The 21,193-nt window shown below is 41.6% G+C and overlaps 1 long non-coding RNA gene across 1 annotated transcript; it reads right to left on the reverse strand.

The window, feature by feature from the left end:
- Nucleotides 1-5,482: 5,482 nt before the first annotated feature.
- Nucleotides 5,483-12,672, reverse strand: LOC129048513 (uncharacterized). The gene is made up of 4 exons (XR_008510886.2): nucleotides 12,550-12,672; nucleotides 10,068-10,178; nucleotides 6,382-6,620; nucleotides 5,483-5,777 (listed from the first exon to the last, which is right to left on the reverse strand). It is a non-coding gene; the product is annotated as an uncharacterized LOC129048513 (long non-coding RNA).
- Nucleotides 12,673-21,193: the final 8,521 nt, after the last annotated feature.

The following is a 21,193-nucleotide window of genomic DNA, read 5'->3' on the forward strand; positions in this document are numbered from 1 at the left end:
AGTGCTGTGTCACAGAGTTTTAGGGATGCAGAAACTCAGACAGCTGTGACCTTGGATGTTATTTTTGCTGGAGAGAACCAACATGATATGGAACAAATTATAACACTGAGAATATTTCTCTTAGAAAACAGAGACAGACCTGTGGTTTTAATAGATTAGCAAGTAAGCGTGAGCTCTGCATGCAAGCACAAGCAAAACAACGACTTACTAGATCATCAGAGGAAACTCTGGAGCAGCAGCACACAGTAAGGGCTGAGCTGTGTTTCTTGAAAAGCTACGGAATGTCAGAGGAAGGAATGTGTGAGTCATGAAATCACAGGTAGCATCTAAATGGCATTGGAGAGGCAAAGGAGGAGAGGGGGTTACGAGAAAAACATTTTAGGGTCTTGGCTGTGATAAAACTAAAAGAGAGGCTTTGTGGGGAAATCATACAAACTAAATTATAGAGGAAATAGGAAAAAAATCAAATTGTTGGAGCACAAGATTTTGTATGTTTTGCTGCAATGCCACTGACAATTTGAGACTGCAGGCAGAGGAACCAAAGTCATTTTTGTTCCTCTGCCTGCATTTAGTGCACTAAATGGCATTTAGTGCCACAGCCATTTCTTTGTTATTTTAGTAACATGAAACTGAGAAATAATTAAAGGAATAAAGAAGACTTGCATTCCTGATTTAGCCCCAGATTAAAAACAAATTTTTATCCATTTTGACAAGTTTTCTTAAACATAATAAAATTGATGTGTTTAAGCATCATTCTTTTGGCCACCTCTCCCTGACAAAAGAGCCCAGAAATTGGAGGTATCAGAGGAGGGCTAGAGAGGTTGGCAAGACCGGAAACCTGGAGAAGTGAGGAGAAGCCAGAGGATGTATTTAAACATTCCTGTAACCCATCATCATCATTATCAATGAGTTTCTCTTCGGTTCCCACATTATTTTCTTCTTTAGCTCATGTGTTCACTCATCAGATACTTATTCTGCCTTAACTATGGGAACACACTGCTCTGGTATCTGTAAAGAATACTACATCGAATAAAGGAAGACCTCCCAAGGGTGCTAGGAACTATGGGACAATTGAGATACATTAACTTATTTTCCTGAATTCCAACTGTGTATTGAGTGGAATGTAGAGGCATTGTTTTGTAGCTTTGGCAAGGATAGCAATCCCTTATTTGGGCAAGTTAGGTAAATTTATTAGGGGTAAAAATGTGAAGTGATTTGCATCCTTGTAGGGCCAGAAAATTGAGAAGTGGCTTCCTTCTAAATTCCCACTAGATTTCCCTTCCCCCAGTAAAGACAGAGCAACACACCATCCACTCCCTTCTCTTTTGTTGTCCTGGTTGTTGATTTTAGAAGAAAGAGTAATGAGGACTTTGAAGGTTTATCGTAGCAGGCAACAGGAACTACTCAATTTAATCTGTTGTCCTTTCCCTTAATTTTAAAATTACAATTCTTTCACTTCAAATAGGCTTTGATCTTTTTTCTAACTAGTCTTTGCAGAACTATAGTCTGGATAATTTGTGTCTAGTGTATATCCTATTGATACAAATGTCAGGTGTACATGCACCCACTTATTGGGTTAGCCTAATTTATCATTACCGGATTTTCATGTCTAGCCTAGGGCTGGGTTGTAAAAGAGACAAAGTACTTCCACATTTTCTTCTGCTTGCCAAAAATTTCCCTGCATTATATTATGTTGAGTCTTTGATTTTTTTTTCTCAAATCTTGCTTGACTTTATTTGTGAGTTGAATTCTTTTTGTATTTTTATTTCCATTTTGTTCTGAAAGACATTTTAGAAAGTATTCTTTATTTATTTAGGATTTGCAAATTATATAAGGCAGCATTCTTCCAGCAACTGGAGTGCAGTTTTTCCCTTATGTTTTATGAAAACACTTTATCTTCAAAGGAAAAACCTAACAACCCTTTGTATTTACTAGAAAACTGCAGACGAATCATCATGTTTGTTAAGTAAGTGAAGATGGTGCAGAAAGCTTCTGGTCCATCTTACAAGCAAGGAAACAGACTCATGGGAACATCTTGCAGCTCGCTCTCGATCTCCAAGCCTGCTAAGCTGAGCGAGCTCCCTGGCCTCCCTCCCAGGATGTCACTGTGCTGTGCTGCTTCAGCCGCTGCTGTCTTCTGCTTTTCATAATTTGTGCAAGACCCTCCCGCTTCATCTGCTCCAACAACTCTGGGTCTGCTGGTCCTGCCTGGCTATTGCAGAGATAGGAGAAAGAAGTACCTCCTGGATGTGACTGTGTTCTGGGAGGCTAAGAGGCTCCTTCTGGCTTTTCCCTATCCCATGGAATGTCAGGCCTGTAATCCCAGCACTTTGGGAGGCCAAGGCGGATGATCACTTGAGGTCAGGAGTTTGAGACCAGCCTGGCCAACATGGTGAAACCCCGTCTCTATCAAAAATAGAAAAATTAGCTGGGTGTGTTGGCGCATGCCTGTAATCCCAGCTACTCAGGAGGCTGAGGCAGGAGAATCACTTGAACCCAGAAGATGAAGGTTGCAGTCAGCCGAGCTCGTACCATGACACTCCAGCCTGGGCGACAGAGCTGTCTCAAAAAAAAATTGCGTCTGATCCACCATGCTCTGTGCTTACCTCTTCTGCAGTGCTGTCTTAGTGACACAAGGAATGACGCACAGACTTCCCTTCCTGGGGCCTCTCTATGCGTCTTGCCTGCTCTGCACTCCCCTGCTCAGACATCAGACTGATAAACATTTGGGGAATGGAAGAGGGAAGAATTCTAGAACCCACCAAGGAGGCACGCGTGGACACGCTTTTCCCTGAGACTTACTGGCCTCAGGTAAATGGTCAAATGGTTAACTGCAAATCTGATTTATGTCCTGACAGAGACTGAAAATACTGGGGGGTTTCCAGAACCGTGAGTTATGCTTTGCATATTTGTTTCCCCACCAGCACTGGCTTTCCTGACTTTATTTTTCTGTCTTGACTCTATCTTCACTCATCAAGTTGTGACCTCTCAGTCACCCAGACTCGCCCTTGGTGATGCAAAACCTTTCTGTCTTTCTCACCATGGGGAACAGCATTGCTCCGCTCCATCCATCCTGTTTCACGCCTTTCCAGCTTAGTTTTAAATTCCTTACTGATTAATTCCATAATTAAATGATTTAGATTATTTTAGGGATATAGAGGATAAAATGTCAATAGAAAGAGCTCTTACTGAGCTCTGTGTTTAAGGACAAAACTAAATATTAGTAACAATTATTTTGTCTTCTTGACTTGTTCACAAAGTATCTTTATGAAGACACTTATTCACATGGTAGCAATGCAACCAAATTATGCATATGGCATAAGCTAAAATTTATCTTCACAATACTTATTTGATGAAAACATGTTCTCAAATTTTACGAGTAATTTATTCACTGAGAATTAATGTAACATATGGGCCCCCTATGTAACCTTTTGCAGTTGATCTATTTCTGCAATTTCCATTGGCAGTGTATGTGAGCTAGGCTCCCGATGTGATGTGGGGATACATTTTCCATAACTGGTGTCTGGTTCCTCGCTCTTGCTTGGTGCCAATTCTCTCTGTGAAAAAAGAGGTTTTCTAAGAATAGCTAATGACTCTTTGTTGGATGTTTTCGAGAATGATTCCAGACCCGAGGATTCCCAAATAAGACATGAATACTGAAAATATCTTATGTCTTTAGTGATGCCCGTAGTCCACCCATTGGATAACAGAGGCTAAAAGCGTATTCTGAATTTGAAATGCTCTTTGTCAGAGTATTCTTTTATAACCGTTTCTATGTGCATTCAGCAAACATCTACTGGTTTGTTGCCAGGCACTGGGCTAAGTATTGGAGGTAGAAAGATAAAGAACATGCAAACCCTGTCCACAACTTTACAACGAAGTAGGTCAGAAAGATGCACAAAAACGATTACCATTCCATGTACCATGTGCCACCACATGTAGATATATGCACTCACATTCAGAGCCGGCTTTATGGGTGTGTGATTTGTGTTGTTGCACAGGGCCCTGTGCTTTGTTAGATGGGGCCCATGCTTGGTCTAATACTCCACTGTTGCCATGTTGAAATTCTTCACAACTTTTGAACAAGGGCTTTATATTTTCATTTTATAATGGGCTCTGCAAATTATGTAGCCAATCCAGCTTATAGTCACACCTTCTTTTTTTATAAATTTTCCTCTTGGTTTTGTTTAATACTGTTAGCAAATTCAAAGGTTTGAACAATCCCCTATGCAATAGAAATAACATATTTAATATGTTTACACATCAGGCTTTGGGCTTTTATTGATGTCCTAGTAGTGTAGCTTTTGTATTTCTATTTTAAGAAAACAACAGTATATCTTAGACCCTGGCCACTTTAAGACACAAAGTTAATCTTAAAAATGTGGTAATTGTGGTAAATAGATTTTTTTTTCATTGCTTTAATATACATGTTTTCTCTTTTTTTCCACCAACTTTTATTTTAAGTTTCAGGGTACATGTGCAGGATGTGCAGGTTCATTACATAGGTAAACATGTGTTTGCTGCATAGATCAACTCATCACCTAGGTATTAAGCAGAGCATCCGTTAGCTATTCTTCCTGATGCTCTTCTCCCCCCACCCTCCCTGACAGGCCCCAGTGTGTGTTGTTCCCACCATATGTCCATGTGTTCTCATTGTTCAGCTCCCACTTATAAGTGAGAACATGTGGTATTTGTTTTTCTGTTTCTGCATTAGTTTGCTGAGGATAATGGCTTCCAGCTCCAACCATGTTGCTGCAAAGGACATGATCACGTTCCTTTTTATGGCTGCATAGTATTCCATGGTGTGTTAGTACCACATTTTCTTTATCCAGTCTATCATTGATGGCCATTTGGGTTGATTCCATGTCTTTGCTATTGTGAATTGTGCTGCAGTGAACATACGCATGCATATATCTTTATAATAGAATAATTTATATTCCTTTGGGTATGTACCCAGTAATGGGATTGCTGGGTCAAATGGTATTTCTGCTTCTAGATCTTTGAGGGATTGCCACACTGTCTTCCACAATGGTTAAACTAATTTACATTCCCACCAACAGTGTAAAAGCGTTCCTATTTCTCCACAGCCTCGCCAGCATCTGTCATTTCTTGACTTTTTAATAATCGCCATTCTGACTGGTGTGAGATGGTATCTCATTGTGACTTTGATTTGCATTTCTCTCATGATCAGTGATTCAACATATCTTTGTTGAGTGCCTAATAACTGTCAAGCACTGTTCTAGGTGCAAGGATATATCATTGGGCAAGACAGCGAAACTCCCTCCCCTCATGGAGTTCATATTCTAGTTGGTGGGGAGAAAATTTAATAATCAAGTGACGTTACGTTACATCATGTTTGAAGGTGGTAGGTGCTATGGAAAAAGCAAAGCAAGGGAGGGAACATGAGTATCCAAAGAGGAAGTCCACTTTGAGTAAGGTCAGGAGCTGCAGTGTAAAACGTCTTTTCCATGTGTTTGTCTTTAATAGCATGACTTTACTGTTAGAATTAAAGAGTTTCACAAAGCCATGAGAGATATGCAGAACCCAACGGGGTGTCGTATTACTATCTCTAAGAACTGGGGGCGAGGCACGGCAGCTCACACCTGTAATCCTAGCACTTTGGGAGGCTGAGGCAGGAGGATTGCTGAAGCCCAGGAGTTTGATTTCTTCTGCAGCTCAGCTCCAAATTTCTCTGGTTAATAATTAATCTTGGTTAACTAAATTGGAACAAGCTGGAAATCCCCACTTGTTTGGAAATCCATAAACACCATTTTATCCTGGGAATGATGAGCACAGTTACAGAAATAACTAAGTAAACCTGACCCACAGTACTCTCTTTAAGAATCATCTATTTGTACATGTTTGGGCAATTTAAATAGTGGCCAAATCAAGATATCTAACAAATAGGCCTCATGATTCAAATTTAAAATATAGTTGATATTATTGTGCTTCAAAAGTTCTAAGTTTACTAATTGTGTAAACAGTATTAATATATTAATAAAATTTAAAATTCGTCAAGCTTATGCATTAAATTTATTTCATTTATACAAACATATTTTAGAAAGGATCTACTTCTTAGAGGCAGTTGAAGAACGTAAGATAAATCAAATATATTACATTTAGGTATGCAGTTTAAGGCAATTAATGAAGTTGTAGAAGACTCCTTATGAATGGTTTTTAAATGTATCATATTATAAATAATACGTTATAAATAATTAAAATATATAAGATTATAAATCTTTAAAGATCTTTATTGAATTATAAATTAAGTTTAAAAGCTTAGGTAAAACATAAAGAATTTTGATTAGTATCTTTAATAAACATAATAATTTTAAAGTCCAAAGTAACCATAAATAGTTTTTCCTGTGCCTAAATACCTACCCTTAAAGACACCTGAGTTAATTTCACCATGTGAGCTAGAGATAGTGATAGCAGTTGAGTCTGGGAATCCAACTTGCATTTTTTTAAAAGGTCTAATTTGCTCTTTTGTTAATTATAAGACAAACAAGGCAGGGCTGGTGAAGCTTCTCTGCTTCTTTTAAGATGCGTGGTTATGAAGGATTTTTCAGAAACTAAGAAGATTAATTTTTATCCAAGTAATACTCCAATGCTTGAGATTCCTATAATTAAAAATACATTCATTGAACACAAGCAGCCCTAGACTTTTGAGGGATAAAAAGACAGGTTCCTTATCTTACCGGATTTTATAGTCTTTTTTGTTTTTGTTTTTGAGATGGAGTTTCACTCTTGTGCAAGCTGGAGTGCAGCAGTGCCATCTCAGCTCACTGCAACCTCTGCCTTCCTGGTTCAAGCTGTTCTCCTGCCTCAGCCTCCCAGAGTAGCTGGGATTACAGGCACCCACCACCATGCCTAGCTAATTTTTGTATTTTTAGTAGAGATGGGGTTTCACCATGTTGGCCAGGCTGGTCTCAAACTCCTGACCTCAAGTGATCTGCCCACCTTGGCCTCCCAAAGTGCTGGGGTTACAGGCTTGAGCCACCATGCCTGGCCAGATTTTATAGTCCTGTTAGGGAGACAGGTGTATTTAATAATGACTAAGAAAGAGTGCAGAATATGGTAAGTGCCAGAAGGAAAATCCAGGCGAGATCCAGGAGTGGAGCATAGAATTCCGTTTAGGGAGGGGGTGGCAAGGAGGTCTGGAAGGGCATTCTGGAGGAGCAGCCTTTGAGGTGAATGTTGGAGGATCTTTAGGGTAACTACAGGTAGAGGTGAGGTGGGAGGGCAGGCAGCCACACAAACCAGTGCAGCCAGAGATACAGAGACTGGGACGTGAGAGGCATGTGTAGGGAGTGATGAGTGCGAATGGTGTGGCTGGAGCCTGATGTGATAGGGATGGGGAGGGGAAGTCAGGCTGGATATTCTATGCTCACTTCCAGCTTCCCCAAACACCATTCCAATACATTCCCTCCAGTTCTAAGAACGCCTCTTCCTCCATTCAAATCCTCCCTTTGAGACTCAGGCCTGGTTTGTTCCCTTACTCCAGCATGGTACCTCCCCTAAAATTCTTGTCCACACTAGTCCTTTGTCAGGTAACCACATATTGTGTCAGACAGCTTTCATGATGAATTATAATGGGGGAGGTACAGTTATTCCCAGCTCCTCTTGTTTCCAGGAGGGAGGAATTTTTCCCTGAACACTCTGGCTTCTCACCCTGATTGGTGAGGCTGGGATAAAAAACCGGGTGGGCATAGCTTGGCCCTTTCCCCTCTCTTCCTCTCTCAGGAGCCAGGCTACCAGATATTATAGTTTGCTTCTCTGCTTGAGAAGTTTCCTGGGGACAACTTCAACATGTGTTTGCAACTAGGTGGGTTTGTCTTATTCTGGGGTTTTGTGTTAGAAAGTCCATTATTGCCTCACAACACACATTTTCCAACGCAGTTATTCTCAGCAATGAACATACTCTTAATTTCCATCTTCCTGCTCCTTGCCTATTTCTTAATTGATTTAAACATGGTTATGGTAACTCTAAAATAAATATTTTATCTCTGCAATGAGGCCACTAACACAAATAGGGAAATGATATGTGCTTTTTTTACGCCTTGGGTCACTCTCTTATTCTTTCAGGAAACATTTATGGTTTGTCTGCCATATCTTCTGTAGATAGATGCTTTTTTTTTTTTTTGTATAGGGTTATACTATATATTAGGGCCATACTATAAAAATGTTAAGGGTGCAAATGTTTGTTGACGGAATGTTAAGGAATTTGGATTTTACTCCATAGGCAAAGAAAAGTAACCAAAGGTAAATAAGACAAGGTCAAAGTCTCCCTCTCCTTTCTTTGCTTAGAGATCAGGTTGAAAATGCAATGGAAACAGGGGTCATATTGGCTTCACTGCACATTTATGTATAAATCACTGGGTGTTCTCCGCATTCAGGTTTTCTAGGACTAACATAAAGATACCACAAGGTAAATCTAAGTAGTGGAAGGGATGATGGCAGCTGCAGAAAAAACAGGTTGAGAATACTTAAAACAGATTCCAATAAGTGTGTTTCAGCAGAGAATAGTGGAACACTTAGGCATAAAAAGTGATAAAAAGGACTTCCATGTGTCTGCCCTTTGCTGTTTTTCTTATCTCCTTGCAAGGTATCCTAAAAATCATGGTAACTAAACAAAACCATCTACTGATTTTTATACTGCTTGTCTATTTAAGGCCATAGTACCAGTCCTGCCAGGCTGTTCATCAGCACAGCCTGGCTATTGTGACAGGTGGACCCAACTAGATCTAGAGTCTTAAATTTATTGTATCAAGATATGGATCATGACACCTGATAGTTGACAGTAAAACAATAACCTGGAAGGCTCACATCATTGGATTTATTTACAACAGAGGAATGCAACATGTCAAATAGCTGCCTTATAGATAAATGGAGCCAGAGATGAGGGAAGATCATCATTTTTTTCCTCTGCCTGGGAAAATTTTAGCCCTGCTGGGCTATGTCTGGGAAAAGATTCCCATTCTGGCTTCCTGCTGCTAGGAGGGTTGGCCTAACTCAAGGCAGAATTCAGCCCAGAGCATTGAAGAGTGGTGCACACAGACCCTCCAGGCAGGGTGCATGAGGCTCCACCCAAAATCTGCAGTATGATACTGCATGATGCTTAAAGAAAATAGCTCTCTCTTTTTTTATTTTTAACCAGAGGCGTTTCATGTAATGAAAACCAAAGGCTTTGTGGTTCTTCTCAGGATGGTGTGCTACTTGTCACAATGTGTTTGCAAAATCAGAAGGAGCCCGAATGAACATGTGTGTGTTTAATTCCCCGGCCAAGTCCACCACCACAGCAGGGGCTGGTGCTCAGTGTGATATTGGTTTTCACCAGCTGTTGGGGAGCGAGACACATAACAGGTGGGGAAGGCTGGCAGACGCAACAGCTTGCCTTCTGGTTGCCAAGAAATAGATATGCCAGCTACAAATGTGGTTGGTCTGAGGAGTGGGATGCCTTTTTCATGGCAAGGACAGGATGGCCACCCTGACGGTGAAAGATGTCAGTGGATCCTGGGTGTGCATGGGTGGTCCCGATTTCAACCACTGTAGGCGCTGTCAGACCATGTGATAGGTCAGTCAAACCCTGGGTCCCGATATGTCCGTAGACCCAGAGAGGTTGATTAACAGGCATCAAGCAACACCTGTTTCCTCCAAATTGCACTCAGTTGTCACAGAGTCTGAAATTCCATTATTAGGAATTCACTACTTTGGTCCTGAAGCCCTTTTGTAAAAATTTTCAGGGGTCCCCATTAAAGCAGCCGAGTTCATAAGCAGTGGCTAACAGAGAGCAAAGCACTTATCACAAGGTGAGTGGGTATCAGGAGTGAAAGAAGCCACTGAGGGCTTCTGAGGCCCTCCTCCAGGACAGCACTTATGCTGAATGCAATTTCTCTTTTTCCTATTAGATTATGACCTGTAGAAGATCAAACACTAAATCTTCTTTATTTTTGCCTCTCTTGTAGCTACCCACAACTGTATTGACGTAGATAGGAAACTCAATGAAAAGCTGGAAGCTGAATGCAGGAAAGCCTATCCTCGATTGTATAAAATGGTTGCACACTCACATGCCCAGATGGTTCTCTTTCTCATCTCATACCCTTGAATTTTAAGTATTGTGTTGACCAAACAGTTCCTTGTGCAGCCAGGTTGGACCCATTTCAGATGCAATTAGTCCACTGAAGAGAAAATGATAGAAGTTGGTGGGTCCAATGTCCCTTTTGTTTATTTGGGGAATTGGATAAAATTAGGTTATCCTGCATCATCACACTTCACTGTAAGCATACAGGTTCCCATTCAAAGTGTGTACAGCTAATCTAAAGAAAAATTCACCCACCCGCAGACCCTAATTCTCCCAGCTGATGACCACACTTTTTACTCTACTAGAAAAGAATATGCCTATTTTCAGGAGCACAGATTGTCAACTTCCTCCTCGCCCAATCTTCCACGTCAAATTCATTTATCATTTCATCCATCTTTTTTTTGCTGCTTCTCTGTGGTAGAAAAACATGTAACCTCCTCTTTCTCCCATACTTTATACCCCTTCTCCTCCTCATTCTTCCTTCCTTTCTCCTTCTTCTCTATCTACCCTGGTGTTCTAGCTTCCTTCCAACTTTCCAGTTGACCCCAGACTTAAACAAAACTTTTTAAAAGTCTTCCATATAGCCTTATCTGATGGTCCTTTTTCTTATTCTTAAATACGTTTAACTCTTCCATCTTAAAAACATTTCTTCTCAAGTGTGCCCTGCTTCAAGGCCTCAGCCTAAAGCCCAGTTCACAATTGCCACGCTTCTGGAAAGAGGAGTCCACAGCTCCTTGTGTGCCCAGCTTCTAGTCATTTCCTCCTTATGGCCTTATTCTGCCGATGCTGGTCTTGCGAACATCACCTCACAATTATCCTCTTTCCAGGTCTCATTGTCATTGACTTCTTTGTAGAATGAGACACAGTGGACCATGCCTTCCTGCATCTTTTTGGTACACTTCCTCTTGCTTTCATTTCTGACTTTCCTGCTTTTGCACCTTAGCTTCTCTAACAGTCTGCCAGGGCTTCCACAACCCTGTACCACAGACCAAGTGGCTTATGCAACCTAGACTTATTTCCTTACAGTTCTGGAGGCTGGAAGTACAAGATCAAGGTGTCAGTAAGAGTTGATTTCTTCTGAGGCCTCTCCTTGGCTTGCAGATGACCATGTTTTTCTGTTATTTTCATATGGTCATCCCTCTCTGGATATCTGTGTCCAAATTTCTTGCACATATAGGGACACCCATCACATTGGCTATCTATGTAACCTCATTTTGTTGTAATTACCTCTTTAAAGGTCATATCTTCTAATACAGCCACGTTCCCAGGTACCAGGGGTGAGGACTTTGACATATGAATTTGGCGGGAGGCATCATTGAGCCCACAACACTGCCTACTGCCAGATTCTCTTTCTTTGCCTCTCTTATTTTCTGGTGCTGTCTGCAATTATCTCAGATAATTCCTTGTGTTCTGTCCACATCTGTGTTTCTTAAGAATATGGTTGTAGACTTCTGGTTACAAATATTCACCCCTTTGCCACATCCCTGACCTCTTGGATCAGAATCCCTGGGGAGAGATTCAAGGAGTACACCTTCTGCAGCCTTCATAGATGATTCTTGTGCACCTCGGAGTCTGAGAACTAGGACTCTGCGTGATGCCCAGTCACCTCATTTACTGCCATGGCTTCCACTACCATCTCTTGGTGGATGTCTTTACATTTAGGGCTCTTTACCTACTTTGTAAGCTTCAAATCCACATTTCCAACTATTATGTGGACAAATCCACCCTGGTGTCTCATTGATATCTCAAATTCCACAAGTCCGAGAGGAAACGCCTCCTCTTTCGTCTCCAAGTCAGTTCTTCTAAACGCCGGACCCCATCTAATGGCATTTCTGTCTACTTACACTTCAGAGATGGAAACCATAGTGTTCTTCTTTATTTCTCTTATTTCCCTCACCTTCTTCCCTATAAAATTCAGATGATTCTTCCACAGAAATGTCTCTTCAGCCTGACTCTCATCTTCCCCGTAGAACTGTGCTCCTGGTGCAGACCCTCACCACTGCTGTCTTCCTTGGGTCATAGCACCAGCCTTACCTCTGGGTTCTCATTCTCCCTACGCTGCCATGCAACTCCACACTGCTGCTGGGCTCACTTTTCCAAAACCTCAATGTCATCACCTCCCTTTCCCTATTTTAAGCCCTTCTGTGAGCTCCCTTGTTAGATGACGGCATGCCTCCCAACATGGCTGGTCATCAGAGGAACCGGGGTAGTTTTTAATAACCAGACTCCCAGGCTCCAAGGCTCTCCTGATTCACTGGTCTGGGCTGACATCCCGGCTATCTGAGGATCAGCCAAGTCTGGGAACACCTAGGAGGTGGATTCTAGCCCACAGGATAAAAACCCAACCCCTCCACTTAGGTGGTTCCCAAATGACTTAACCAACCTCCCGAGTCTTGCCTCCCTCTGCCTTTCTCCATGTCCACATAAAACAGGGCTTAGGTTTTTCTAAATCTGATCTAGTTTCTCACCATAGCTTTGCAGTTTCTTTCACCTGAAAATCCTTTCTTTACTATTCATTGACAAATTCCTATTCACCCTTAATGACCCAATTTAAAGATCCCCTCTTTTGTCAAGCTTCCCCAGCCCTGGGTGCCCTTCAGCTTGTTACTCCTATTTCTGTACCACAATTATTACATCACAATGCAATTTACCTATGCATATATCCAATCTCTAAAGATCAGAAACTCAAGTATCTAATATCTAGTGACACGTAACAGGAGCCTAGTAAATATTTGTTGGATGAATAATCTTTTAACATATAGGTGCTCTGATCTTATGGATAAAGAAAAAACCCACAGTGTTTTTGTCATGATCAGAACATGCTTCTGTTTGGAACAAGAGCCCAGCCAGGCTCTAGGGGTACAGTTATTCTCTGAGGAACAGGGGACAGCCAGAATGCAACAGGCTGTGACTCAGAATAGGACTCTAGACCCAGTGAATTAACCAATGTCAGAAAATAGATTCAATATCACAGTTAAAGAATGTGGATATATGGGGCCTGGCACTGCAGCTAATGCCTATAATCCCAGTGCTTTGGGAGGCCAAGGTGGGAGGATTGCCTGAGGCCAGGAGTTTGAGACCAGACTGGGCAACATAACAAGATCTTGTGACTACAAGAAATTAAGAAATCAGTCAGGTATGGTGCTGTGCCCTGTAGATCCAGCTACTTGGGAGTCTGAGGCAGGAGGATTCTTGAGCCCAGCCTTTAATGAGACTGCAGTGAGCTGTGATTGTGCCACTGCACTCTATCCTAGGCAACAGAGTGAGGCTCTATCTCTTAAAAAAAAAAAAAAAAGGATGCAGATATACAGAACAGAGGGCATCACCTAATGCTATAAGCATATTGAGTTGGGTTAAAAATGTCCACACGTTCTTTGAGGCCCCTCCCAGTAAGAGGTGGAGCTTATTTTCCCACCCATGAATCTGGACTGCCCTTGTGACTTGCTTTGCCCAATAGGTGACATGGACATTACAGGGCGTGACTTCAGAGTAAGGCCTCAAAAACCCTTGTAGTTTCTGCTCTTGTCTTCTTGAAATGCTTTTTCCGTCATGAAATAGAGTCCTGCTCAGCCTCCTGGAGAGTGAGAGGCCACATGGAAGAGAGCTGAAGTGCCTCAGCCAACAGCCCCAGGTGACCACCAGGCAGGTGAGTGAGGCCACCTAAGATGAGCCCGTCGCCAGCTGAGCTGCCACTTGACTGCAGGTGCACAAGGACACCCAGCCAATACCACATGAGCAGAGCCCAGCTGTCCCTGCCACACCCCACTCTCACTGCAAGGACCCAAAACCATAACTGGTTAAATGAGTGGAGATTTTGCACCACCGAGTTTTGGGATGGTTTGTTTTGTAATAAAGATAACTGGTACATGGGTTGGTAGGCACGGTAGTGGTATTTTGGAACAAGAATTACTGAACTGACAAGACATTTTCCACAACCTCCGTGAGATGGGAGAGGCCCTGATGTTCTATAAGCCTGAGGCAAGATTGGCTTAGGGACTGAGTGGAGTTGAACCTGAAGCTGAGATCCAGATCTCACTCTTGGCAGCTCAGAGACACCAGGGGGAAACAGATTGGCTGGAAAGGAGAGTCAACAGTAAGCACCACTAAACTGCACAACCATGTTTTCAGTGATCACCTAGTGTGCTTGAGCATGTGCTGTCTGGCTATGGATGCAGTCACTGTCAGATACGTAAAAACATAGCTGGAACTATAATGGAGTCTTACAATGTGATCTTGTCCTGAGAACTCCTGAAAAATTATATGCTTTTCAAAGTTGTCTTTTATTGTTAGTTTCTTTAGTAGTGTTGCTTTAAGCAGCTTCCTAATGCCACACAAATCCTGATTTGTGTATAGGGATAATTTGTAGGTATAGCCTAGGTTCTCTTAAACAGAGTTCTTCTGAAACATCAGCCCCACGGTTCCACAGCTGACACAGACGAACTGGTGATGGACGCTTAAACACATCAGCACGATCCGTAAAGGTGTGGGGATGTTTGGCATAAAGAGCCTCCCGGTTTTGGGGGCCTGCTCTTCCGCGGACGCAGTGCAACACTCCCCCGCACTTCACCCGTGTGATGGCTTTTGTCTGTCATCATATCTCAGTGCATTTCAGAACTCAGCTTCTGTTGTCATTTTTTTCACTCTCCTCTTTACAAGATTTCATTACATTTTCCATGTTTTAATCCAAACAGCCAGTGCCAAAAAAAAAAAAAAAAAAAGGAAAGAAAGAAAGTACAGCTGTGGTGAGTCATTAAAGTGATTTTTCCAGCTGTTTAACTATTATGTCTGGCCCCACAGCAGCCTCTAAAAGACTAAGAAAATGTTCTGCTTAGACTTTCTAGGGCTGAGAGTTTACAGATCACCGATTTTTCTTACATTAACAAACCCTTGTTATCACCTCTTGGAGCAATGGAGCAGAGGAACACAGGGAGGAAACGAAGGATTAAAATGTTTTAGTGTAGTCATAAAAATCGTGAGCACTGGAGTCAACAGACCTGGGTTTCAATCAGGGATCAGCTGCCGATGAGCTCAGGACACTGAGCATGTGATTTAGCCTCTCTGCGTCTGTGTCTTCATTGGTGATATGAGGGTATTATCTCAGTTACAGAGTCATTGAGCAGAGTAAATTGATTGATGTAAAAACATTTACTTCAGCAGTAACTGCCGCGTAGCCCGGGCTCCAACCCGGCGGCTGCAATGATTTTGATGGTCTGGAGGCCTTGTCTGCGGCCCTGGCTCTTCCTTCCCTGGCGGGGCGTGGGCTTTGCATTGTGCTTCTCCCAGCAGTTGGGGTGTGGAGGGGGAGTGCACAGCAGGCTGCAGTGTTGTGCCAGATGGCCCAGGTATATTGCTTTCATGAAATTTACAACACAGGATATTTACACCTGTCACAGCTGTCACTCACTGCAGGCAGATCAGACAGTGCTCCCTGAGAGCTGAGCAGGAATCTGTCACAATCTAGCTCTGCAGAGATGCCAGGCTGTCTTCCCTGCCACCTGGCAGAGTGGAGAGGATGCTTTTCCATCTTCCCCACTTGGCAGCTAACTCAGTGCAAGGAGAGTCCCGTTTTGTACTCTTGCTCCCGCAGCCCCTAACACCCTGGTATCTAGGGGGAGGGTGGTTCCACCTTTAAGAGATTGCTGGGTGTATAAGAAAATAACCTGGTACAGCTGGGAGGGTCTGGGACTGGAGTCTGGCACTAGACTTACAATGGTGTTGCTGGTTAGCAGTAGCTTCTTCTGCATAAGAGTCACTGAACCTCTTCAGATGCCAGCTCCTTTTTGTTAGGAAAAATAGTATGCATTTTGAATAGGAATAATCTCTAAGAAACCTACTACGTCTATATACTTCTGACTTTCATATCAAGAAGACCTCATCCCAGGTTGCTAAATGAAAATATTAGACACAGCAATAAAAAGAAAGGAGGTCTCAGTGACACCTTGACCCCTTGGCTTTACCTCATAATTATTTCTAAAGTTCTCATAATCATGGCTGCAATTGATCATGGGCTTTTGGTTCACAATGAGAGGAACTGAAAGAAATCCAATACAATACCAGTCCTTAACAGAAGCATGAATCCTTTTCTCCGTGAGCATGAGGCAAAATGTCCATGTGAAAATAAGAAATAAGTATAAATGGTACAAAGATACACATTCAGAAAAAGTTATAAGACTATTTAAATTAACTGAATGTTAACAAAAGGGAGACACATTTTGATTAATTTGAAAGTGAATAAACACAAATTTTATTTCTAATCATTGTCTTATCTCAGAAGAGGTAATGTTACAGAAATATATTATAAAAACCCAATGTTCTCAAGAGTTCTTGACCAATCATAAAGTTATGGAGAAGTCCAAATAAGTTACTTAAATATTTGTATACTGTTGGGGATTTTGATTAGGAGAAAGGAGTTAATTCTAGCGATCTATTGAGATGTTATTTAACATTATGTTTTATGTTGCACGTTCGAGAAAAAAGACGGTAGAGGTAAATCTCAGTATTAATCGTTAGACAAGTATAGCTTAGCCTCTATCTTCACAGAACTTGAAGTTCTAGTGGCTTGTGGTTCAAAAGCTTTCTGACTTCATGAATGGCAGAATGGTAGGTCCATAACAATGAATGGAATCCACAAAATGCAGTGTTAGAGGTATATGGATAAAATAACATCCTCCAGCACCCTTTGACCCCTTGCTTTCCTAGTCCCCAACAGTGCTGGTAGCAGAGGGCAGCTGGCTATGGTCCACTGCACAGGATGGCTGTGTGGTCATTTAGGAAGCCATCTGGAGGTTTGGCTATGAGCCTGTCACAACTTCACCTGTGCCATGACAAAATGCTGAAGTAGCGCAGATTTCTTCCGGGCCCTTAGCTTCTGCTCTAGGGACACATTAGGACTTTGAGGATCTCATAAAATATTTCTTCCTTCATCCTGGACTCACTTTTTATCCAACACGATGCATCTAATGCATCTTGGGAGAATAACTCAGCCTGCTCTCACGCCTCCTTCTTTCATTTTGGGGTCTATATTAAATAAAGTGATTGATGTACCAATACATTTGGCAAATTTGTATTATTGTGTCTTTAGGTTTCCTAGAAATTAAGATGTATTTAGGCTGGGTGCAGTGCTCACTCCTGTAATCCCAGCACTTTGGGAAGCCTAGGTGGGTGGAACTCTTGAGCTCATGAGTTCGAGACAGGCCTGGGCAACATGGCAAAACTCTTTTTCTACAAAAAATACAAAATAATTTAGCTGGGTGTGGTGATGTGCATCTGTAGTCCCAGTTACTCGAGAGGCTGAGGTGGGAGAAAGGCTTGAGCCTGGGAGGAGGTTGCAGTGAGTTGAGATCGGGTCACTGCAGTCCACCCTGGGCAATAGAGCCAGAACTTGTCAAAAAAAAAAAAAATGTAAAATGTATCCTACTGTAACCAAACAGGGCATTTGGTTAGAAATAACTGTTGTGGGATGATGTGTGATTCCTATGAAATGGTCTATTAATGGCTTATTTCAATACTTTCAAAAACTTTTTAATTTTATCAAAAATCTTTAAAGTCAATAAATCTTAAAATATTATAATTGAGCTGATTCTCCCAACTGCCATTTTTTTTTTCCTTGAGGATCCTTAAAATCTCAGGATTTCTTTTAAAGCTGGTACTAGATGACTGTGGAGATCAGTTTATATGAGTCAAATATAAATTTATAGATGTAGCTAACCCCCATTTTTCATTAAGCCTTAAAATAGCCTGAGACCTTTTTCCCAGAGCTCAGTCCATGGCAGAACCATTTTTTTCACTTTCACAAATTTTCGTAACCAAATGTAGTTTGATTAATTAGTGACATGATTTATAAACTCTAGATATAATTCTCAGCTATAGGGAGATTTCCAATCATTGGGAACTGCCCCTTTTCATGTAGGCAAAGAAGCCATTGCACGTTGTGGCCAAATACACACCACTGCGTTCCGAGTTGGTGCTGATTTCGCCTATCGTGGTGGTTGTGAACCACATTGCAACTTATTATTATTATGTTTTGAGACTGAGTTTTGCTCTTGTTGCCCAGGCTGGAGTATAGTGGCACGATCTCGGCTCATTGCAACCTCTGCCTCCAAGTTCAAGTGATTCTCCTGCCTCAGCCTCCTAAGTAGCAGGGACTACAGGTGCCCACCACCGTGCCTGGCTAATATTTTGTATTTTTAATAGAGACAGGGTTTTACCATATTGGCCAGGCTGGTCTCAAACTGCTGACCTCAGGTGATCCACCTGCCTCGGCCTCCTAGAGTGTTGGGATTACAGGTGTGAGCCACCAGGCCCGGCCTGCAACTTATTTTGATGGGCTCCTTGATCTCAATTCAGTCTATGTGCTGCTTCCCACCACTGTTTGCTTAGTAATATTTACATTAATTTTTTCATGTTTGATACATAATTTATTATTTTAGCTAGTAGTTAAAATGTATACACAACTGTATTTAACTATGGATCCTTTTTATTGTTGGAAATCCCCTAGGAAGAAATAAATTTGATATTATAAGTATAGAACAGTTAAGACCCTCACACATTTTCCTTCAAGTAAATCAGTTTTTTTCTGCAAATGGAAATCACAATGAAATACCATCTCACACCAGTCAGAATGGCTATTATTAAAAAGTGAAAAAATAGCAGATGTTGGTGAGGCTACAGTGAAAAGAGAATGCTCATACACTGTTGGTAGGAATGTAATTTAGTTCCACCATTACAGAAAGCAGTTTGGAGACTTCTCAAAGAACTAAAAATAGAGCTACCACTTCACCCAGCAATCCCATTTCTGGGTATATATCCAAAGGGGGAAAACAAAACATTCTACTAAAAAGACGCATGCACTCACACGTTTATTGAAGCACTATTCACAATAGCAAAGAAATGAAATCAACATAGCAGCCCATCAACAGTGGATTGGATAAAGAAAATGTGGTACATATGCACTATGGAATACTATGCAGCCATAAAAAAGAATGAGATCATGTCCTTTTTAGGGACATGCATGCAGCTGGAGGCCATTATCCTAAACAAGTTAACACAGAATCAGAAAACTAGATATTACATGTTCTCATTTGTGAGTAGGAGCTAAATACTGGGGACACATGGACATAAAGACGGGAATAATGGACATCGGGGGTACTACAGGGGAGACGGAGGGAGGAAAGTAAGGGTTGAAAAACCGCCTATTGGGGCTGGGCACAGTGGCTCACACATGTAATCCTAGCACTTTGGGAGGCAGAGGTGGGCAGATCATCTGAGGTCAGGAGTTCAAGACCAGCTTGGCCAACATGGTGAAACTCTGTCTCTACCAAAAATACAAAAATTAGCCAGGCGTGGTGGTGCATGCCTGTAATCCCAGCTACTCAGGAAGCTAAGGCAGGAGAATTGCTTGAACCCGGAAGGCGGAGGTTGCAGTGAGCTGAGATCGGGCCACGGCACTCCAGCCTGGGGCACAACAGCAAGACTCTGTCTCAAAAAAAAAAAAAAAAAAGGAAAGAAAGAAAGAAAAGAAAAGCTACCTATTGGGTACTATGGTCAATACTTGGGCAATGGGTTTAATAGAAACCCAACCCTTAGTATCATGAAATATACCCTTGTAACAAACCTGCACATGTACCCTCTGAACCTAAAACAAAAGCTGAAAAAAGTAAATCCAGATTTCTTGACACTGGCACCATTGACATTTCTGGCGGGATTATGATTGTGCGGAGGGGCTGTCCTGTGCATTGTAGGACACTGAGCACCATCCCAGTCTCTGCCCACCTGCTGTCAGTAGCATTCCCTCCCCCAGTCTTAACAACCAGAAATATTTATAGGAATTGCCAAATGGCCCCTGAAGGGCAAAATCATTTCTGATTGAGGATCGCTAATTTGAACAGTTGCTTTTATGATATCATTTGATAACATGCAGTTTCTTAGAAATTCAGCTCTCAAATTACAGTGGCATAGATTTTTAGTGCTTAGAGACGTATTTTAATAACATGTACAATTTGTTTCATCAGCACCAACATAAAAGCAAGGTATTTTAAATATTTATCCACATTTTGTCACTGAAACTTACCACCCTACTGCTCTAAAACTTTAAACATTGAATGTTCATCCATCAAGAAAATTAAACCTCATTGTGTCAGATCACTAGGATTTTTTACTTCTTTATTTTTTGCTTTCTTCAGTTTTTAAATATTATTTTTAAATGTTGTCAAAGTCAATTTAACAGCCTTCCCCATCCCTTCAGTTTTACCACTTTAAATTCTGGAAGATAGTCTAGCTTTTTGGAATTATTTTCAACACAAACATATATAGACTCCAAGGAAGAGTTTGAAGCTCTCTTTTATGAAAACCGTGTGAGATCTTTAGGCAGCAATTTTGGAAAAACCCATATAATTGCTCGAAAGTTTTCTAGATCTTGACTCTGTGCTAAAGAGTTGAGGTTACCAAGTAATGAATCTTTGAGTAAGTAAAGTTTACTGTTCAGAGCTAACTGGGGCTCTGAATTGTAGGAGGTTCTTTTTAGACTGAATCTCCAATAACCCTCTATTGTTGGAATATCTACTAATTTTTATGAAGGTATTTCCATGACAACTAGCTTACAACGTGACGCCCCATGTCTCGCTACATCTGTCAGGGCCTTGTCCCTGTTTCCATTAGATTTTGCCTTTTTAAATGTCTCTTCACCTTTTGACAGACTGTTCTTTCTGCTAGAGCTGCCTTCTCCCTCTTGTGTAGCAAACTCCTACTCCCACTTCAAAGCCTAAGTCACTACTCACCTTCTCTGTGAAACTATCATACATGTATCCAAAGAACGTCAGCCTCCTTTTCCTCGGACTGCTAACAGCCTTCGAACTTTTCTCCATGTTTCATTTACTCCACTTTATTTTATTTGCAAAATTCTCTCCTCCAGCAGGCTGGGCACTCCCGGGGGAAGGAACTTCATCTTTTTCAATACTGGTGGCTCTGGCACTGGTCCTTTCTGTCTGGGACTGTCCTGGTTCTGTACACACAACTGTCTTAAACTTCTTGCCAGTTACCCTTGTCTTTGCCATTCAGGGCAGGACAGGGTCCTCATATTGATTCATGAAGGACACTCTCTTTGTTGGGCGATTT

This window comes from Pongo abelii, chromosome 8, assembly GCF_028885655.2.
Source record: "Pongo abelii isolate AG06213 chromosome 8, NHGRI_mPonAbe1-v2.0_pri, whole genome shotgun sequence".
NCBI classification, from domain to species: domain Eukaryota; kingdom Metazoa; phylum Chordata; class Mammalia; order Primates; family Hominidae; genus Pongo; species Pongo abelii.